The following is a 22,754-nucleotide window of genomic DNA, read 5'->3' as shown; positions in this document are numbered from 1 at the left end:
AATTTTCCTTGTGTTCACTTAAAAGAATAGTCTTGTTGTTTTAAAACCAACGCACAGTCAGAGGGTGACTTGGATGTTTATTTTTTATTCTCTTTGCCTTCTTGTTTTGAGAATGGATTTTTCCTAAATTCTAATTATTATTCTAACTTACATAAGTGCAGCCGATTTTGCTTTTAAGGATAAAACTACATTTAAGTAGCTTTGTCTGGATTATCAAAACCAGGCCCTGAAGAAGTGAGTTCCTAAAGGGTAGGAACTTTGCTTATGTCTATATCTCAGTTGTGTTAAACAGAATAACTGGTGCAAATTAGCAAATGATGCACTGAGGAATCATAGAACAAAAGACTTTATGAAGAACTAAGTTTCAGATTCATGGTGACGCTAAGGAGCTAGTGTACCAGAGGATGTTATGCATTCTGCAATCACAAAAGCAGCATTCAGTCTGATCTGGGCTCTAAGAAGTGCTCCTTGAGACCTGAAATTTTATCCTAACACTGCCACTAACAGGTTAAGTCAGAAAGAGTTCACTTCCCAGAGCTTTCGATTTCTGGTTTCCAAATCAGCACAATGAGAAACTGAAAAGAAGGAAAGAGGAAAAAAAGAGAGGGTCAGAGATCCCTCCTGCTTGTACAATGCCATGATTTGGACACAGGGTTTGGGCAACCGTGGCCCATCCACCAATTCCTGCCTGTCGTCTCTTGTCAGACAGCTCATGAGCCACGAATGTGAAAGAATTCAAAAAAGTAACAATATTTTGGGACATGTCAACAATTATATAAAATGCAATTTTCAGTTCTCATAAAAGTACTTTGGAACTCAGCCCCACTCCTTTATTACCCATCTCTATGGCTGCTTTCACACCACAACCACAGAGATAAGTAGCTGTGACAGAGACCATATGGGCTGCCAAGACTAAAATATTTACTGCCTAGACCTTTCCAGAAAAAAAATCAAAAGGATTGCTGATCTGTTACACAGACAATCAAGCAAGCGATCACCTGAGAACATTAAAATCTGTGTCTAGGACAAATGGGGCCTATATAAACTAGGGAATAATCTTCCCCACTACTTATGCAAGAACATTCACCCTTGAGAGAGCAGGCTACATGGCTTGGCAGCACTACTGCCACCAGTCCAGACTTCCCCTCACCTGTGCCCTATAAGTGACCAGCATTTCTAGGCATCCGTGAAGCAGCGGGGTACTTTCTCATGGCTGGCCCCACACCTTCCCTTCCTCCTGCTTCCTCACATTCTATTTTCTGAGTGGTTGTCAAAGGAATGCTGAATTTTGCTGTCACTTTTTCAGACCCCAATTCCACTTATGACAGTCTTGGTACCAGGAAGCATTCCGAGCTCCTATCTCATCACCACAACCGCCTGCTTCTCACATAGTCCAGACGAGCTTGCCACAGTGCACTTGCTTTTTAATCGCTCTCTGTCTTCTTGCCTTCACCTCCTCTCCCTCCCTCTCTCCCTGGCTCTTTCTGTCACACGGGTGTGTGCACATACACAAGTTCCGATTAGATAAAAGAAGAAACACTTTTTAAGTTTCTTTCTAGGCCTAATAGAAAATTCTTTTTTTTTTTTTTTTTTTTTTTTTTTACAAAAACAGAGCTGTTTTTTTCCATTGCAAAAGTGTGGGTGTCCTTCCTTTTGGAGAGTAACAATCATTTTCTACATGGCCTTCTGACACATTGCATGTTGTACATATGTGTGTGTGCACATGTCCATATGAGTGTTAGAGTATGTGTGTGTAGCAGGGAGGAAAGAGATGAAGGAGAGCGTGTATGTGCATGTTGGTTCATATGAATGTGTGTGCATGCACGTGCCTGTGTGTGTGCACATGTGTATGAGCATGCTTGTATTTGCATATGAGAATGTGCATGTGAGAGAGAAAGAAAGAATGCGTGTATGTGTGAATGTGTATGTGTGTGTATAGCAGGGAAGAAGGGGATGAAGGAGAGTATGCTAAAAAGAGAACACCACAGAACAGTCAAATAAAAGGTTCCATATCAACATCATATCTTGTTAAAATAAAGGATTCCTAAGTCAGTCACCTTCAAGCTGGAAGCCTGGAGTGTAAAAAGAGTGGGTGTTCTTCTCTGACAACTTATTGTCTAAGACAATTTTATGATCAAAAATATATTCGAATAAAAGTACCTGAGAAAAGTACATAAAGAGAATATAGCAAAATGTTAACAATGGTTTTCTTTGGGTGAGAGGAAGAAGAAGCAGGTTGAGGTTGATCTGTTTCTTTTAGTTCAACTATTCTGCATTCCTCACTTTTAAATTTTAGATATTAAGCTGGAGAGAAAGAACATGAATATAAAGATGAATTCGCTGAATGGAGCAACGAATGCTGAGTTAGCCAAAAATGTATGGCTACCTTCTATATCTAATTATCTGAGGGCAAATCAGAAAACACCACTTTCAGAAAATTTTTTTTTTTTTTAGAAATGAAGTTTCGCTCTTGTTGCCCAAGCTGGAGTGCAATGGCACAATCTCGGCTCACCGCAGCCTCCGCCTTTTGGGTTCAGGCAATTCTCCGTCCTCAGCCTCCCGAGTAGCTGGGATTACAGGCACGCACCACCATGCCCAGCTACTTTTTTGTATTTTTAGCAGAGACAGGGTTTCACAATGTTGACCAGGATGGTCTCGATCTCTTGATCTTGTGATCCACCCACCTCGGCCTCCCAAAGTGCTGGGATTACAGGCTTGAGCCACCGCGCCCAGCCAGAAATTTTTTAAAATGTGTTTTATGTTATTTTCCCTTTCAGCCTAAGGACTAAAAATTGAACACAACTGGATCTGCGCCATTGCCTCAAAGATTCTTAGCCTAGTTCAAGATCCATTGTCTGGACACTCCTGCTTTTTAGACAGAAAACAGGGCTAAATTCCTATTGACTTCCAAATACACAGACCCACAGATTTGTCACAGTAGCCTCTCTCTCACCCTGTCTCTGTCCGTCTGAGTCTCTCTTTCTTTCTCTCTCTCTTCCCTCACATCATCCCCAAATCAGAATGCATATATAAAAATTTGATTAACTGAAACATAGAATAATCAAGATTTTACTACAAGAGAAATACACAGACTTCAGCTAAGATGTTTGGTTGAATACCTGCATATGCCTTCACTCCATCATTAAACCACATTAACACGGGATGATTAAAAATAAATAAACCAACAAAGATAAAAAGAAAATAAAGACAATCCCTTCAGCATATAGAAAACTGGCAAGCAGAAGCTGTCAGTGACACCTGACAGTAGACCCAGAAATGCTAAATCCCAAGCCAGTGGCAGGAAGGCAACCAGGATCCCCAAGGGTTCAAGAGTTGGCAGCTAAATTTACCTAGGGAATTTATGTTTCAAGTAGTAGGTAGATCCCAGATCCTCTCCCTATAATGGGTGACTGCATCCCACGGTGGTGGCAGGGTGGAGGTTTCCTCTCTATAGGGTAAAATTTGGTGTCTCTAGGCAGGAGCTCTCTAGACACAAGTGCTTAAATGTACACACTGAACACTGAGATCCTCCAGGTTTTCCTACCACTGAGTTCCAATGAGGGTGGAAGATACACTTGGTCAGAAGTTAAGATGATTTTTCTCTAGAGAGAATCTCTCTTGCTCAAGAAGAAAAGGTCTGACCCAGCAAGACCACCACCCACAAAATGTTACAATCACAGAACTTCCATCAGCTTTTAGCTTTTCAGTGCTCCATTTTTTTCTAACAGACACAGACAGCTAAGGGTCACCAGGCATCTGAGCAAAGCTTCTAACATGAATGGCCGAGACCAGAGCAAGAAGACACATAAATGCAGCCTGAATGAGGACTGTGCTAGGAGATAAGACCTTCTGAAACCCATATGAATGTTCTCGAAGAGATAAAAGTGTTACCATTTTCATGAAACAAGAACCAAATTTAAAGAAAAAGTAAACGCTTAGAAATTAAAAATATGACAGCAGAACTTGTGAAAAATTCTTGTTAGAATAGTAAGACAACAAAGTTGAGTAGATGAACCTTATGTCTTCCAGAAATAGCGATAAGAAAAAAGTTGAAATCCAGAAGAAAATTTGAACAGGTTCAACACTAAAATGATCAGAATTCCAAAGACAGAAATAGAGACAGACAGAGAGAGAGAAAAAAGAACAGACACACGCAGCAAATAAGAAAGAGAGAGATAAACCCTAACACAGTAATTGCTGGAGACTACAACACCCAACTTTCAGCACTGGACAGATCTTCCAGACAGAAAACCAACCAATCAACATGAAATTTAATCTTTACTACAGACCAAATGGAACTGATATTCAAGGAACATTTCATCCAATGACTGCAGAATACACATTTTTTCAACTCAACACATAGATCATTCATAAGTATAGAAGATACCTTAGGTCACAAAGCAAATGCAATCACATTTGAAATCAGGACTAAGAAATTCATTCAAAACCATACACTTACATGGAAACTGAGTAACTTGCTCCTGAATGACTCCTGGGTAAATAATGACATTAAGGCAGAAATCAAGAAGTTTAAGAAGTTCTTTGAAAGTAATGAGAACAAAGGTACAACTTACCAGAGTTTCTGGGATGCAGCTAGTCAAGTAGTGTTGAGAGAAATTTATAGTACTAAATGCTCACATCGAGAAGTGAGAACTCGGGAACGCTGCGGTGAGTCACTCTTGTAATCTCAGCACTTTTGGAGGCCAAGGCGGGCAGATTACAAGGTCAGGAGTTTGAGACCAGCCTGACCAACATGGTGAAACCCCATTCTACTAAAAATACAAAAATTAGCTGGTGTTGTGGCACATACCTCTAATCCCAGGTACTCAGGAGGCTGAGGCAGGAGAACTGCTTGAACCCAGGAGATAAATGTTGCAGTGAGCCCATATCACACCACTGCACTCCAGCCTGGTTGAGAGAACAACACTCCATCTCAAAAACAAAATTGAGATCTCAAGTTAACTACCCAACATCACAATTAAAAGAATTAGAAATCCAAGAGCAAAGAACACCCTCAAAGCTATGCTGAATGGGAGTGGGGAGAGAGGGCATCTTTATCTTGTGCCAATTTTTAAGGGGAATGCTTTCAGCTTTTGTCCATTCAGTATGATGCTGGCTGTGGTTTTGTCACATGTGGCTCTTATTATTTTGAGGTATGTTCCTTCAATACCTGGTTTATTGAGAGTTTTTAACACACATGAAAGTTGAATTTTATCAAAAGCTGTTTTTGCATCCATTGAGATAATCATGTGGGTAATTTTTTTCTTTAGTTCTGTTTATGTGACGATGACATTTATCAATTTGCATATGTTAAACCAAACTTGCATCTCAGGGAGGGTGGTTGTGACCAGGAATTTATCAGTTTCTTCTAGATTTCTCAATTTTTTCAGGTTCAGTGGCTCACATCTGCAATCCCAGAACTTTGGGAGGTCAAGGTGGGTTGATCACCTGAGATTGGGAGTTCAAGACCAGCTGGATCAACATGGAGAAACCCCATGTCTACTAAAAATACACAATTAACCAGACATGGTGGCACATGCATGTAATCCCAGCTACTCAGGAAGCTGAGGCAAAAGAATAGCTTGAACTCAGGAGGCAGAGGTTGCACTAAGCCAAGATCTCACCATTGTCCTCCAGCCTGAGCAACAAGCACAAAACTCCATCTCAAAATTAAAGAAAAAAAAGTGCCTACAGTTGTACATCATATTCTCTGAGGGTGGTTTGTATTTCTGTGGTAATATTGCCCTTATTGTTTTTGGTGGTGGTTATCTGAATCTCTTCCCTTTCTCCTTCATTGGTCTAGCTTCAAGTTTATTATTTTTTAACCAGTATGATTTTAATAGACCAGTTACTGGGTAGTAAATTGAAACATACAGAGTGCCATCTCCAAGAGCAGTCATGATTTCATTTGGGTTCTTGAAAAATGTTAAGAAGTAGGTTGAGTTTTATTATTTTTTTCAGAAAACCAGCTTTTGAAAAATTTATGTGGAACCAAAAACAGCCAAGGCAATCCTAAGCAAGAAGAGCAAAGCTGGAAGCGACACGCTACCAGACTTCAAACTGCATTACAGGGCTACAGGAAACAACAGCATAGTACTGGTAGAAAAACAAACACATAGACTAATGGAACAGAATAGAGAATCCAGAAACAAAACCAAGCTTCTACAACTATCTGATCTTTGGCAAACTTAACAAAAACAAGCAAGGGGGAAAAGATTCTCCCTATTCAATAAACGATGCCAGGATAACTGGATAGCCATATGCAAAAGACTGAAACTAGACCCCGTCTTTACATTACATACAAAAATTTGCTCATGATAGATTAAACACTGATATGTAAAACCAAAAACTATAAAAGCTCTGCAAGACATGAGACAATGCCATTCAAAACATAAGCACAGGCAAAGATTTCATCATGAACATGCCAAAAGAAAAGGTAACAAAAGCAAAATTGAAAACTGGGGTCAAATTAAAATGAGAAACTTTCACACAGCAAAATAAATTATTGACAGAGAAAACTGACAACCTACAGAATGTGAGAAAATGTTTGTAAACTATGCATTCCACAAAAATCTAATATCAAACATCGGTAGGGAAATTAAATTTACAAGAGGAAAACAAACAACCCATAAAAAGGTGGGCAAAGAACATAAACCGACACTTTTCAAAACAAGACATATATGCAACAAGAAATCATATTAAAAAAGCTCAACGTCACTGATTATTAGAGAAATGCAAATGAAAATTATAATAAGATACCATCTCACACCAGTCACAATGGCAATTATTAAAGCAAAAAAAAAAAACACATACTGGCAAGGTTAGAGAGAAAAGCAACACTTACACACTGTATTCGGGAATGCAAATTAGTTCTGCCATTGTGAAAAAGTGTCATGATTCCTCAAAGACCTAAAGAGTGAAATACCATTTGATTCAGCAAACCTAGTAATGGGTTACTAGGTATGTACCCAAAGGAATATAAATCCTTCTGTTATAGAGACATGTGCACGCATATGTCCATGGCAGCACTGTTCACAATAGCAAAAATATGGAATCAAGCTAAATGCCCATCAATGGTAGACTGGATAAAGAAAATGTGGTACATATACAACAAAAAACACTAGGCAGCCACAAAAGAATGCGATCATGTTCTCTTCAGGGACATAGATGGAGCTGGAGACTATTATTCTTAGCAAACTAATGCAGGAACACAAAATCCAAATACCAGATATTTTCACTTGCAAGTGGGAGCTAAATGATGAGAACACAGGAACATACAACAGGCGGAAGAACAACACACACTAGAGCCTTTCAGAGAGTGGAGAATGAGAGAAGGAAGAAGATCAGGAAAAACAACCAAATGGGACTAGGCTTAATACCGGAGTAATGAAATGATCTGTACAACAAACCTCATGACAGACTTTACCTAAATAACAAACCTGTGCTTGAACCTTTGAACTTAAATAGAAGTTTAAAAAAAAAAGGCAACTTCTCAAGTTGAATAACATAACCTCCTAGGTTTAAACACATGAACACAAACTCACACCAAGGAACATTGTCTTGAAAATCTGCAATATATGACAAAGGAAAACAGCTCTCCTAAGTTTTCAGAAAAGTTTTTTAAAAAACAGTATTTACAAAGAATCAAAAATCAGAATGATTTCAGGCTTCTCAACAGCACTACCAGAAGCTGGGAAATAGTGGAGTAGTATCTTTAAAACTTGAATGGGAAATTATTTTCAATCAAAACTTCTATGCCCCACCAGTCATGTAAGTGTAAGAAGAAATAAAGTCATATTTCAGAACAATTTGCTTCAGTGTATCCTTGCTTGAATAAGTTACTGGAGGATACAGTCCACAAACAAGAGATTCAGGGCACGGGGTAGTGCAGAACAACAGAGTGGGTTTGTATTTGTATTTGAAAGACAGCAGCATTCGAGAGTTAGGGGATACTGGAGGAGGAGTTTTCTCCAGCATCCCTGGAGCCCACACCTCTCATTTCCACATTCCTATGTCCCATTGCTGCCCATGAATTCTGATCACCTATTCCTTTGATAGAGGTATTTCTCTCACTGATTAGCTGTAGTCAAGTGGCTCTTTCTTGGGCTACAGGAGGAAATCTATTGCTTTTCATTAAACATCAATTTGATTAACCTAGGCTTAAGGTCAGCATTATGCCATCAGCTGTACGTTCTTGGGAAGACATCTACTCACAAACTGGTTAAAGAACGTGGCCCTCCTACCTCTGACTTGTGTGATTCTAAGCAAGCTATTTAGCACCCTCTCATCTGTGAAACAAACATAAAGTTCTTATCTTGGGCTCCACAAACAGAAAGTATTGAACAAGAACAGTTTCTTCTCCTCCAAGGCCAGACCATATGGAGGACCCTAAGACAGCCGCAGCCTTGGTCAGTAGGACAAACACAAGGCTCAAATTGCACCATTAAAACTGTGGCCAAACGTTTGCTCTGCCTCTGAGTCACTCACTGTCATAAGGCTCTACCAGTTCCCATTCCAGATAGGAAGTGTGCTTTTGTTGGTTTTTGTTGTGTTTTTTAAGAGATGGAGTCACCCAGGCTGGAGTACAGTGGCATGACCATAGCTCACTGCAGCCCCAAACTCCTGAGCTCAAGTGACCTTTCTGCCATGGCCTCCTGACAGAAGCTGGGCCAACAGGGCAGCAGGTATGCATCCCCACACCCAGTAATTTTTTTTTTTGAGAGATGGAGTACCGCTATGTTGCCCAGACTGCTCTCAAATTCCTGGCCTGAAGCAATTTTCCCATATTAGCCTCCTAAATTTCTAGGATTACAGGTGTGAGCCACTGTGCCCAACAGGTGTTCTAAATGCAATTTCCACACTGCTATTCTGAAGAAGGTCAAGAAGCAAAGAGACCCTCCTTGAAACATAGAAAATAAAAGCATTCACTATTAAGTGGAGGCAGAGTTGATGATCAGCCAAAACTACTTCAACTGTAACCCAGAAGTCCCACTGATACAAGAGTTCTAAAGAAATTATTTAGTCAGAGATTGAAAGTAAGGAAGTCTTTGGTAAGGTTTCCCTTTGAATAAAAAGCAGCCCCAAAACCATTTCTAACAAAGAGCGGCCTGTAAAATCGAGCTGCAGATATAGACAAGCAAGCTGGAAGCTTACACAGGTGAATGCCAGCAGCTGTAACAATAGGAGGCTACTTGGGTGCCAGGCATGCTCAACCTGACGGCTTTATCTTCCTTTTTCTTTATCAACCACAAGTGCAGTAAGGGACAGACAACATGCACTGGCCAAGTAGAAAACCTATATGCATAAGAAGATTCGGGTGGATAGCCAGCTTCTTCACGAGCTATGTAAAGCTCTCACCTGGTCCAAACCATATTTGGACCCTATGTAAATCAAACACCACCTCCTCAACAAGTCTATAAAACCTTGTGCAGTTCACCAGAAAACACACTCAGAAGCCCCTCTCTCTCTCTGCAGAAGAGAGAGATGTTCTCTTTTCTTCTTTTGCCTGTAAAACCTCCATTCTTAACCTCACTCCATGTGTATTCACGTCCTTGATTTTCTTGACATGAGGCAATGTACCTTGGGTATTACCTCAGATGGACAATGCTGCTTCATCATAGTTCTGTTTTGTTCAGGTTGTGAGACAAACGGCCCCTTTCCTCTGCAACCTCAGCTCAACCTTACTCAGGCCTCCTTCCAGCAGAATCACAGAGCCAAATGAAACCCCTTAAGTCTTCTTTTAAATTGGCAGCCGCTCCAAAGAAAGCAGCATGATGAGTTTCAGGTGGCCCGGGGTGGGGGCAGTGCTACTCTGGCTTCTCCGTGCTCAGTCCCTCTCAGTTCAAAAGCGCATCACGTGGAGCAATAGAACACCTGCTCATCTGAGTTTTAAAAATAGTGGGAGGAAAAGCGCTGTCTTCATGCTTATTTCCCTGGCAGAGGGGAGGTCATAAAACACTAATTTCTAAGCAGTGGACCAGAGTTTTACTGATCTCTTCTGTTACTTACTCATGTTTACCCAGAGAAACCACATCACAAATCTGAGTCTCCTCTGGCAAGAGAAGGAATCGGATTCATGATTCTCTCAGCCCCCTTTCCACAGTAGAGTTCTGACTCCACTTCTAAAATACTTTTCTGCAAGCCTCTGTACATCATAAATGTTTTACTATACTCGAGACAGCAAAGGGAAGCACAGATTAGCTACTGTTTTCAGAACAGTGGAAACATGCTGTCTTCTCCACGTTTGGCATTGGAGTCAAAGATCAAGCGCCAAACAGTAGTTGTCAAGAATCCTTTCATTTACAATCAGGTTCTAGACTTTTCAAATGGTGTGGGCAAGAACCAGTTTTGCCAGAATAGGTTACTATCTACCTCTTACCTTTATAGGACAGGACTAAAAATTCTCTTTTTTAAAACAGAGTCTTGCTCTGTTCCTGAGGCTGGAGTGCAGTGGCATGATCTCGGCTCACTAAAACTTCTGCCTCTCAGGTTGAAGTGATTTTTCTGCCTAAGCCTCCTGAGTATCTGGAATTACAGGGGCCCACCACTACACTCAGCTAATTTTTGAATTTTTAGTAGAGACAGGGTCTCCCCATGTTTGCCAGGGTAGTCTCCAAAGCCTGACCTTATGATCTGCCTACCTGAGCTGCCCAAAGTACTGGGATTGCAGATGTGAGCCACCATGCTGGGCATTTTTTTTAAATTACACTGAAGACTTTTGAAAGGGTTGTGTGTTGTATGAACTCCCTCCTCACCCAATTCTCATGGATGGGAAAATGCTTCTGCTTCATTTTAAAGCTAATGAGCTGCCTGAACAGGAATTTCTAATTAACCATTCAAACTGATTAGCTCATGTCCCTGAAGGCTGGAGAACACGGGAACTGCTATCCCATCTGAATACAATCCAAAGGCAAAAGGCTGTGGCCAAGTTGAAATAATGGGGCAGATAGAAGCGATAAAGACTGGAGCTGGGAGTGGCCCGTACTTCAAGTTAAGCCAAACAAAGGGGTTTGCATGTTTTATATGGGCCAAATAGGAATTCCATAATAGAGAAAACCATTGATTTTAAGGAGGACGCTGCCCTGAAAAGCTTCCTGCCAGGGGTAAGGAAGAGGCTGCCCAGGACCCCCAGAGGCAGGTGGTAGGAGGGCTCTTAGTGGCTTCCTAGAAACTGTATTACCTGAGGTAGTGAACTGCTGTCAGAGATCCCTACCAGGAGAATTTCTCAGGAACGCATGAGAAAGGGCCCAAAACTGCATGCCTGCTCCTAAAATGTGACACCATAATACAGCTGAACTATTCAATAAGGCCCTATCTGTTCCTCTGTCTCTCCTTTCTCCCTGCCCCTATCCAACCCTAGAAGAGCCAGAAAGCACTGCTAAGAAGTGAGGGTGGATGGTCATAACCAAACACACTGCCCTCTTTCCCTTCCCACTGTGGGTTTCTCAGGCTGAGGCTGTCACAGAGGAGGAGGGATGAAAATTGTTTTCGTTGATATTTTATCATGAACACTTATGAACGTACAGCAAAGTTGAAAAAACTTTACAGTGAACACTTTAACTGTATCTTCACCAACTTGGAGTCTTGTTTTATCTCATGTCCATCCATAGATCCATCTTTCTATCCATCCAGTAATCCATTATAGTTTTTAGGCATTTTAAAGTAAATTGCAGACATCAGTAACTCAACGTGCATTAACTAGAATTTGGTACCTTTTTTTCCTTTTGGTGTAAAGTTTACAAATGATGAAATGCAAAAATTTTAAGTGTGTATTTACCGAATTTTGACAAAAGTATACATATGTGTAACCCAAAACTCTATCAAATAAAGAACATTACTATAATCCCTGATATGGTTTGGCTGTGTCCTCACCCAAATCTCTTCTTGAATTGTAGCTCCCAGAATTCCCACGTGTTGTGGGAGGGACCTGGTGGGAGAGAATTAAATCATGGTGAGTTTTTCCCATATTGTTCTTGTGATAGTAAGTCTCACAAGAGCTGATGGTTCTATAAAAGGAAAGCACTTTTGCTTGTTTCTCATTTCTCTCTTGTCTGCCACCATGTAAGATGTCCCTTTGACTTTCTGCCGTGATGATGAGGCCTCCCCAGCCAGGTGCAACTGTGAGTCCACTGAACCTTCTTTGAATAAAGTACCCAGTATCAGGTATGTCTCTATCAGCAGTGGGAAAACGGACTAATACAATCCCAGAAAGTTTCCTCATGACCTGTCTCAGTCTCCAGCTCTGTGCCCTTGAATTTTTTCCATTGTAGACTAAGTTTGCCAACTTTAGAAATTCAACGTAAATTGAATCATGTTGTGATAACCCTATATATAAGGCTCCCTTCAGTCCACAAAATAATTTTTATATTTATCGGTCAGGTTACACATATCAGTATCTCTTGCATTTTTATTGCTGAGTAGTATTTCATGCTATGAAATAACGTAGTTTGCTACCTGATCCTCTATTTGTGGTCACCAGAAATATTTCCAACTTTTGATTATTATGAGTAAAGCTATTGTGGTCTTCTATAGGTATTATTTTTTTTTTGTAATTTTATTTATTTTTTTTTAATTTTTTATTGCATTTTAGGTTTGGGGGTACATGTGCAGAACATGCAAGACAGTTGCATAGGTACACACATGGCAGTGTGTTTTGCTTCCTTTCTCCCCTTCACCCCTCTGTGTCCATGCGTTCTCATTTTTCATCACCCACCTATGAGTGAGAATATGCGGTGTTTCGTTTTCTGTTCTTGTGTCAGTTTGCTGAGGATGATGTTCTCGAGATTCATCCATGTCCCTACAAATGACACAAACTCATCATTTCTGATTGCTGCATAATATTCCATGGTGTATATGTGCCACATTTTCCCAATCCAGTCTATCATCTTTTAAGACCTAACTTTGGCATGTCATGAGCAGCACTTCTACTGTATTCTACTTACAGAAGCAGTGGTCTAAGCTCGTTTTCAAGGGAAGAGAAACTGAATTCTATCTCTCCATGACAAGTGCAAAAAAATGTGCAGACAACTATCAACAATAGTGAAGAGATGAAATCAACCTAAGTTTCCTGCCATCAATAGAGAAAAGAATAAAGAAAATGTGGAGGCCGGGTGCGGTGGCTCATGCCTGTAATCCTAGCAATTTGGAAGGCCAAGGGGGGCGGATCACCTGTGGTCAAAAGTTTGAGACCAGACTGGCAAACATGGTGAAACCTGTCTCTAACAAAAATACAAAAATTAGCAGGATGTTGTGGTGCACACCTGCAATCCCAGCTACTTTTGGAGGCTGAGGCAGGAGAATGACTTGAACTTAAGAGGTAAGGGTTGCAGTGAGCTGAGATTGCACCACTGCACTCCAGGCTGGGTGACAGAGTGAGACTCCATCTCAAAAAAATTAAAAATTAAAGTGAATAAGAGAACAAAAGAACTACATTAAAGCAACTGAAAAAATTATGGAAATTAGAGAGAGTAGTCTAACACTGGGTTGTCAGTAGGTGGCCCTGAGTGAGAGAACCTTAAAAAAAAAAACAAGCCTGGGCATGGTGGCTCACACCTATAATCCCAGTGCTTTAGCAGGCTAATTGGGAGAATAGCATGAGGCCAGGAGTTCAAGAAAGCCTAGGCAACATAGAAAAACCCATCTCTAGAAAAGTAACAAAAATTAGCCAGGTGTGGTGGTGCACACCTGTAGTCAGAGCTATGACGAAGGCTGAGGCAGGAAGATTTTTTAAGCCCAGGTGTTTAAGGCTGCACTGAGCTATGATTACAGCACTTTGTTCTAGAATCTGGGTGACAGAGCAAGGCATTGTCTTGAAAGAAAGAAAGAAATGTAAGAATGGAGGGAGTAAGGGAAGGGGGAAGGGAGGGAGTGAGGGAGGGAAGGAAGGAAGAAAGAAAGAAAGGAAGGGAGGAAGGAGAGAAGGAATGGAGGGAGGGAGAAAAGAAGGGAGCGAGGGAGAGGAGAGAGAGTGAAAAAGAAAGAAGGAAATGATGGAATGCAGAGATAGAGAAGTACACAATCAGTAGTCAAAAGGCACACCATATATCTGGAAAAACTAATACAGAATGACTGACCTAGAGCCAACCCTGTCTAAGCTACTGAACTTCAATGATAAAAAAAATACTCCAACTGGCCTGTCGGCAGGAAAATATAACACACATGTGAGAAGATCCTCCAGCCAGCCTCAGACCTTCCCATAGCCCCAGCCAGAACCAGATGACAATAGAGTCAGAACTTAAAGAACTAAAGAAAAATGAATCAAGAATATTCTCTCAAGAGAGATGTCAACCAAGTATACAAGCATTAAACAGAAACTATCAAACCAATTTCAAAAATACAGAAGCTGTGGGTGAAGATAGAAACTGCAGATTAAAAAGAATCATGACACATTTATCTTTTTCATAATTTTAATGAATGTTGAATGAAAAGGTATCACTTGCACATAGGCATTTATCTGAAGTTCAGAAATTCTCCCACCTAACTTTAGTTTCTTCAGCTTCTGTCGTATCGGGCAAATGAAACATAAATATTTAAACACAAACAAAACATGTAGTTATTTTTTATCAATTGATCTATTCATCTAACTCCCTATTTGCACAAAAAGAGTTTTGAATTAATTATCACCTTTTTTTGTGAGTCAGTCTCACTCTGTTACCCAGGCTGGAGTGGAATGGTACCATCTCGGCTCACTGCAACCTCTGCCTCCAGGGCTCAGGTGGTTTTTGTCCCTCAGCCTCTCAAGTAGCTGGGGTTACAGGCACCCACCACGATGCCTGGATAACTTTGGAATTTTTAGTAGAGCATTTCACCATGTTGGCCAGGCAGGTCTCCAACTCCTGACTTCAAGTGATCCACCCACCTCGGCCTCCCAAACTGCTGAGGTTGCAGGCATGAGATATAGCACCCAGCCATATCACCTAATGTTGAGTTATTTTTTGGTAAATGAAAATTTCATGATTTGCTACTTCTCTCTCTCTCTCTCAACAGGGTCTCACTCTGTTTCCCAGGCTGAAACCTCAAACTCCTGGGTTCTAGTGATCCACTGCCTCACCCTCCTGAGTAGCTGGGAGTGCAGGTGGTCATTACCATAACTGGTTTATAATTTTTTATAGAGACAAGATCTTGCTATGTTGCTCATGCTTGTCTTGAACTCCTGAGTTCAAGTGATCGGCCCACCTCACCCTCCAAAATTGTTAAAATTATAGGCACGAGCCACCATGCCCAGCCTGTTTGTACTTTTCTATAGGACTTAGATTTCTTTATAATAATTAAAAATAATTTTTTAAAAGCCATCATTCTAAGCTTTTCAAAATTAAGCAGTAATTAAGAATGAGCTACAGAAAGTAGTATTTATTCAGCACCTATTATATACGAGATATTTTGCCTATAGTGGACCACCTAATTGACATATCAAGGCAGAAATTATAATTTTATTTTCTGGGAGAGAAAATTGACACAATTATTTCTTAACTCTAGAGTTACACAGTTACACAGCTGCTGCCAAAACAAGTGCCCATCCCAACACCCTACACTTTCTGCTTTTATCAAATTCAACCCCCTACTTCTGCCTCCACATCTGTGTACAAGAATGTATGCATGCATGCATGCATCCACAAACACATGTGCACACACACACACACACACACTCCTGCAATATTTCATCTGCCTAGGCCAGGAAATTGTCATGACAAACCAAATGCAATAACTATTTCCTTACAAAAGCTGTTATTCAATATCGCTAAGATTTGGAAAATAGTTTCTGATTCCACTCTGATGAGGGTCACAATGAGGTTTCAAGAGAAGTAAGAATTACAAAGCATCCTAATGAATGCAAAAGGGCATGATGTTCAGATACATCAAGCCCTTTGAGATGCTCCACTGGAAGGTCGAGCTGCCAAGTAGAATTGACTCATGGTCATCTTGGTCCATGGTCATTAATAATGATACTTTGTACTTCTTTCCTATTTGTGCTAAGGGTCGTTTCAAAAGCTGGAAGCAGCTTATCAATTTCTGGGTATGCAAATATCTCTTTCACAATGTTTATGGTGGGTGTGTGTGCATGCTATGAAAAGATATACACACAAATACTCACATATAAATATATACACACATATCTACATATGTGTTTATAGTACACTAGTTAAAAGGTAAATCCTTAATGATCCATAAAGAGAAAATGGCAGACCAGGTGTAGTGCCTCACACTTGTAATCCCAGCACAGTGGGAGGTTGAGTGGGGAGGATCAGTTGAGCCCAAGAGTTTGAAACTGGGTGAGACCTTGTGTCTACACAAATATAAAAATTAGATGGGCATGGCAACTCTCCCATCTACTCAGAAGGCCAAGGTGGGAGGATCACTTAAGCCAAGAAGGCAGGAGTTGCAGTGAGCCGAGATCACACCACTGCACTTCAGCCTGAATAACAAAGCAGTAACTTGTCTCAAAAAAGGAAATAATTGATATCCCAGAAAACTTTAAAATATCTATATATTCACAAATGTATATGACCATAGTATATTAATCAAAAAGTAAATTCTTAGTAGTACAAGGCAAGCAAAGAACAGGCCATGGATGATGGTTCATGTCTGTAATCTGAGCACTTTGAGAGGCCCAGGAAAGAGGATTATTGTTGTCCAAGAGTTTAAGACCAGCTTACCTGAAAAACTTGGTGAAACCCCATCTATATTAATAATACAATGTGATATGGCTGGCCTAGAGTTAGAACCTGTACACTGCCGTTTTATAAAAGACAAAACTGTTTCCATTCTCCTCACAATAACTGCTAACCTTGGCCTCTGTAAACTGCTAGTTTACTTCGCAGAATGCAAAGAGGTAAAGCTGCATACCTTCTCTTTTCTGTAACTGCCTGAATTGCTGGCCTTTGTTTACTGGTAATGACCAGAGTAAGCACCCCCAGATAATTCCATCCTGGCGCTAAGTAACTAAAAATTCTGTGGACCCCACACCTGCCCAAAATGTTAAACTAATGTTTATCTTGACTTCTGTAAACCACTTAAGTGGCAATTGGAATGACAAAAGTCGCCTGGCCATTGGACTGTCCAGAGCCCCATCACCCTCTGCTCTTCCCACAAGGTGATTTACAGCCCCCGAAATGTCTGAAGACTTTCATCCCATCCCCACTCCTCACCACCACTCCCAAGGTGGTTTTGCGGGTATAAAAAGGTCTTGTCACCCTTCTTTCTCTGCCACGGGTTGGACAGACGTGAGTCCTCTGTGGTCGCCGGCAATAAACCCTGCAATTTGGCATACTTTTGTCTTGGTGTTGACTTTCTATGCTCAGCCCGATACAACAACAAAAATTAGCCGGTCTTGGTGGCACGCACCTATCATCCCAGCTACTCAGGAGGCTGAGGTAGGAGAATCACTTGAACCCAGGAGGCCAAGGCTGCAGTGAGCTGAGATCCTGCCACTGCACTCTAGACTGGGCAACTGAGTGAGACTCCATCTAAAAAAAAAGACCACCCTGAGCAACAGAGAACCAACCTCTCAAACCAAACCAGAAATTAGTCAGAAATGGCAACGTCTGCCTGTAGTCCCAGCTACTGAAGATAATGACTGGGGAAAATCAGTGGAGGCCAAAAGGCCAAGGCTGCAGTGGAGATATAATCACATGATGACACCCAAGCCTGGGTGACAGAGCACGAGGATAAAAAATTAGTTAACAGGAAAAAATATAAAAAACAAGACCTGAAATGAGCAGCTACCATGTCCGGGGCAAAGACAAACAGCCAAAGCAGAGGCCCAATCTGCTCTGAACCCCCAGAAGACAAGAAAAACAATGAGACATTAAACAAAACAGACCACACTGTAAAATGACATAGGCAGAATTTACTACAAATCGGTCAGAAATACACTTTCCAGATTAAAAGTAGACATAGGCATTTGGCCAAGGCACACTGCTAGGAACTAAACACATGAGAGTCCAGGGAAGCTTTGTGATTCTAGATGCAGTTGAAAATCAAAGACATATAGAGCTGGATCGAGAAGAGGCCATTATAACGCACGTGCACTGCAGAAAAAGTCACCATGAGAGGAGATGAGACTTGAGTGTCCATTAAGAGGCAGGAGAAGAGCCTGAAGAGGCCATTGTGAGGCAGGAACTGAGGAGAAAATGTCCACGGCAAAACAGAAGTTGCATCTTCAGAGGCAGACATGACTAAGCAGATGGTCTTGGAGACGCCAGCGTGTACAAAAGGAAGACCTGCCAAAAGGGTTGAAAAACAGGTATTAAATAAGCTTCAGGAGGCCCACATGAGATAACCTCTAGGCTTTGATAGACTGCTTTGAGGAAAGCACTGTGTCTGTCCAGACCACCAGGAGGCCAAAGGAGGGCCTGAAAAGTCCATTTGAGGAAGGCTGGGGTGTACAGAACTTACCGAGAGGTGGGAAGAAGCTGGGCCTGTGATGCTTCTTGCAAGGACAGACTGGGGCTTCCAGACACAGCAGGGAGGAAGAGCTGGGCCTAAAGAGGCTGACCTGAAGACATTTTGGGAATAAAGAGGATGCCAGAATGCCAATGCTAGGCCTGGCAGGGCCACCGGGAGGCACCAGCTTGGTCCGATGGGGACACGGGGAGGCTGGGGAAAAGCCTGAAAATAAAGGCTGCCACAGAGGCAGGAGCTAAGCCTGAGCAGTGGCCACAGTGATGCCACGAGCTGGGCCTGGAGGGTCCACTGAAAAGTGGAGGCCAGGCCCGGAGGGGCCTGGCAAAGGCAGGAGCTGGGCCTAAGGAGGCCGGGCCCGGAGAGGAAGCTTCAGGCCTGGATAAGCTGCCAGGAGGCAGGAGCTGGCCCAGGAGAGTCCATGATAGGCAAGCTCAGCTGAGGAAGGCCACTGCGAGGGAGGATCTGTGCCTAGACTCGAGGCCAGCATGAGGTAAAAGCTGGGTCCAGAGAGGTTTGTCACAGGCATGAGCTGGGCCTCAATGAATCAGTGTCAGGGAGGCACTGGGCCTGTGGACACAGCCGGGATGCAGGCAAGCAGGAAGGATCTTGGACTGGAGGAGCCACCAGCAGGCAGCAACTGGTGCTGGGGAGGCTGCGGGAAGTCCAGAGCTGGCCTGGAGCAGCCAATGTCAGGCAATAGCAGGGTCTGTCAAGGCCACCAGGAGGCAGAATGGCGGCCTGGAAAGCCCCACTTGAGAACACTTTGGGCTGACAGACGAAAGGCCGCGGGAAGCTGGCCAGGGGCTGAGCCAAAAGAAGCTGCCAGAAGGCAGTACGGGCCGGTAGACAGGGCCAGGAGGAGAATCCGGATCTGGGGAGTCCCCCAGAAAGGAGGCATAGGCTGGACCTCCCGGAGAGGCTGACAGGAGGCAGAAGCTGGGCCCAGGGGGCCTTTGGGAGGCAGAAGCTTGACTTGGAGGAGCCAACCTGACGAAGTTTTGCGCCCATGAGGAGGAGACGCCAGGAGGGCAGGAGCTGGGCCTGGAGAGGCTGAATTCAGGACCCAATACTTGGCCTCTCATGGCCAGCAGGAGGAGGCAACAGGAGCCGGGCTGGCAGAAGCCAACTTGGGAATGTCGGGCCTGGAGATGCCCTGGGAGGGCAGGAGCCGAGCTCGGAGAGGCCACTGGTGAGGCATGAGCTGGGTGAACCTGGAGAGCCTGAGTCGATAGTCTGAGCTTTCGGGCCTACAAAGGCCGTCAGGAGCTGGGCAGAAGCCAAGTACACAGAGGTTGCTGCAAGGAAAATTCGCATGTTGGGCCTGTAGACGCTGCCGAGAGGAGGAGCTAGGCCCAGAGAGGCCGACCTGAAGATGTTCTGGACATGAAGAGAATGCCAGAAGGCCAACGCTGGGCCCGGTACGGCCCCCTGGGAGGCACTGGCTTGGCCCCAGGGGGCCACGGGGAGGCTGAGGTCTGGGCCTGTGGAAACAGGCTGCCACAAAGGCAGAAGCAGGTTCTGAAGGGTCCTCTGAGAGGCAGAGGCTGGGCCCGAGGGCCTAGCACAGGCAGGAGCCCGGTGTGGGGAGGCTGGGCCCAGAGAGAAAGCTTCAGGCCCTGACAGGCTGCCGGGGTACAGGAGCTGGCCCGGGAGAGTCCATGACAGGTGAGCTAGGCAGAGAAAGGCCGGTGCGAAGGACGTGCATCCAGAGTCGAGGCCAGCACCAGGCGATAGCTGGCTCTAGAGACGTCTTTCAGAGGCATGAATTGGGCCTCAAGTGGCCAGTGTGAAGAAGACACTGGGCCTGTGAATGCAGCCGGAATGCAGGCAGGCAGGCAGGCAGGCAAGATCTTGGCCTGAGGAAGCAGCCGTCAGGCAGCAGCTGGGGCTGGGGAGGCTTCAGGGAGTCCAGAGCTTGGCCCTGGGGCCCAGTCCTGCTTTGTCCTCCCACTGGCCTCAGGAGGCCCAAGCACTGGGTCATGAAGTCCGCCTCAACAGGTCAACCTCCTGCCCTCCTGGCAGCACCACCCAACGTGGGCACAATACACCATCATGTGGTCCCCTCCAGGGACAGCTCCTGCATTCCAGTGGCCCCCTGGGGCCCAGGTTCTGATTCCCATCAGGTGGCCTCTCCAGGAGGCCCATCCTCTGCCTCCCTACTGGCAGCCTCACCAGCCTGGAACCTCATCCTGGCCACATCTACAGGCCCAAATTTTGCCCCCGGCAGCCTGTTTTGGCTTGGCTCCAGTCCAGCTCACAGCGGCCTTTTGTGTTGACGTGAAGCTTCCTCAGGTGGGGCCTTCTAAGTGTCCCTTCTGTTGAGGCCACCAGGAGGCAAAAGGGATGCCCAGAAGGGCTTACCTGAGGAAGCTTTGGGCCGACAGATGAAAGCCCGCTGGGAGCTGGCCAGGAGCCGAGCCAAAAGATGCTGCTGGTGACCAGGTGTGATAACTCACGCCTGTAATCCCAGCACTTTGGGAGGCCGAGGCGGGTGGATCACGAGGTCAGGAGGTCGAGACCATCCTGATCAACATGGTAAAACCCCGTCTCACCTAAAAATACAAAAAATTAGCTGGGCATGGGGGCATGTGCCTGTAATCCCAGATACTCAGAAGGCTGAGGCAGGAGAATTGCCTGATCCCAGGAGGCGGAGGTTGCAGTGAGCCGAGATTGTGTCATTGCACTCCAGCCTGGGCAAGAAGAGCAAAACTCCATCTCAAAAAAAGAAAAAATTAGCTGGGCACGGTGGTGCGTGCCTGTAATCCCAGCTACTCAGCAGGCTGAGGCAGGAGAATTGCCTGAACCCAGGAAGCGGAGGTTGCTTTGAGCCGAGATCGTGCCATTCTACTCCAGCCTGGGTAGCAAGAGCAAAATTCTGTCTCAAAAAAAAAAAAAAAAATACAAAAAATTAACTGGGCATGGTGGTGCATGCCTGTAATCCCAGCTACTCAGGAGGCTGAGGTAGGAGAATTGCCTGAACCCAAAAGGTGGAGGTTGAGGTGAGATGAAATCACGCCATTGCACTCCCGCCTGGGTAACAAGAGCAAAACTCCGTCTCAAAAAAAAAAAAAAAAAGGCTGCCGGGGGCAAAATGTGGGCCCGTAGATGTGGCCAGGAGGAGAATCCAGGCCTGGAGAGGCCGCCAGTACAGAGGCAGAGGCTAGGTGTCCAGGAGAGTCTGAAGGGAGGCAGGAGCTAAGCCTAGGGGGCCTTTGGGAGGCACAAGCTGGCCCTAGAATGGCCCACGTGATGACGTTTTGCACGCATGGGGAGGAGATGCCAGGAGGACTGAAGCTGGGCCTGAAGAGGCTGAATTGAGAACCCAATGCTTAGGCCTGCAGAGGCCAATAGGAGGAGTCTGGAGCTGGGCCTGGAGAAGCCAACTCTGGGACATCTGGGGCTTATAGGCACCCTGGGTGGGCAGGTGAGCCTAGAGAGGCCAGCGTGAGGCATGAGCCGGGTAGTCCTGGAGAGCCTGAGTTGATGGTCTGAGCTTTCAGGCCTACAAAGGCCGTCGGGAGCTGGGCAGGAGCCGAGTCCACACAGGTTGCTGCGAGGCAAATTCAGAAGCTGGGCCTGTAGACGCTGCCAAGAGGAGGCGCTGGGCCCTGAGAGGCTGACTGAAGACATTCTGGACATGAAGAGGATGCCAGAAGGCCAATGCTGGGCCCGGCAGGGCCTACTGGGAGGCACTGGCTTGGCCCCAGGGGGCCACAGGGAGGCTGGGGGCTGGGCCTGTGGAAACAGGCTGCCACAAAGGCAGGAGCTGGGTCTGAAGGGTCCTCTGAGAGGTGGAGGCTGGGCCCAAGGGCCTAGCACAGGCAGGAGCCCGGTGTGGGAAGCTTTGGGCCCTGACAGGCCGCCGGGGGAAAGGAGCTGGCCCAGAAGAGTCCATGATGAGTGAGCTGGGCCGAGAAAGACCAGTGCGAGGGAGGACCTGCGCCCAGAGTAGAGGCCAGCACCAGGTGATAGCTGGCTCCCGAGACGTCTTTCAGAGGCATGAATTGGACCTCAACTGGCCAGTGTGAGGGAGGCGCTGGGCCTGTGGATGCAGCCGAGATGCAGGCAGGCAGGCAGGCAGGAAAGATGTTGGCCTGCGGAATTAGCCAGCAGCCAGCAGGCAGCAGCTAAGGCTGCGGGGGCTGTGGGGAGTCCAGAGCTCAGCCCTGAGACCCAGTCCTGCTTTGCCCTCCCGTTGGCCTCGGGAGGCCCAAGCACTCGGTCATGAAGTCTGACTCTGTAGGTCCAGCTCCTGCCCTCCCGGCAGCACCCCCCAACGTGGGCACAGTACATCATCATGTGGTCCCCTCCAGGGCCAGCTCCTGCGTCCCAGTGGCCTCCTGGGGCCCAGC

Source organism: Callithrix jacchus, chromosome 6 (genome assembly GCF_049354715.1).
Source record: "Callithrix jacchus isolate 240 chromosome 6, calJac240_pri, whole genome shotgun sequence".
Lineage (NCBI taxonomy): Eukaryota > Metazoa > Chordata > Mammalia > Primates > Cebidae > Callithrix > Callithrix jacchus.
Note: the sequence above shows the minus strand (reverse complement) of the source record.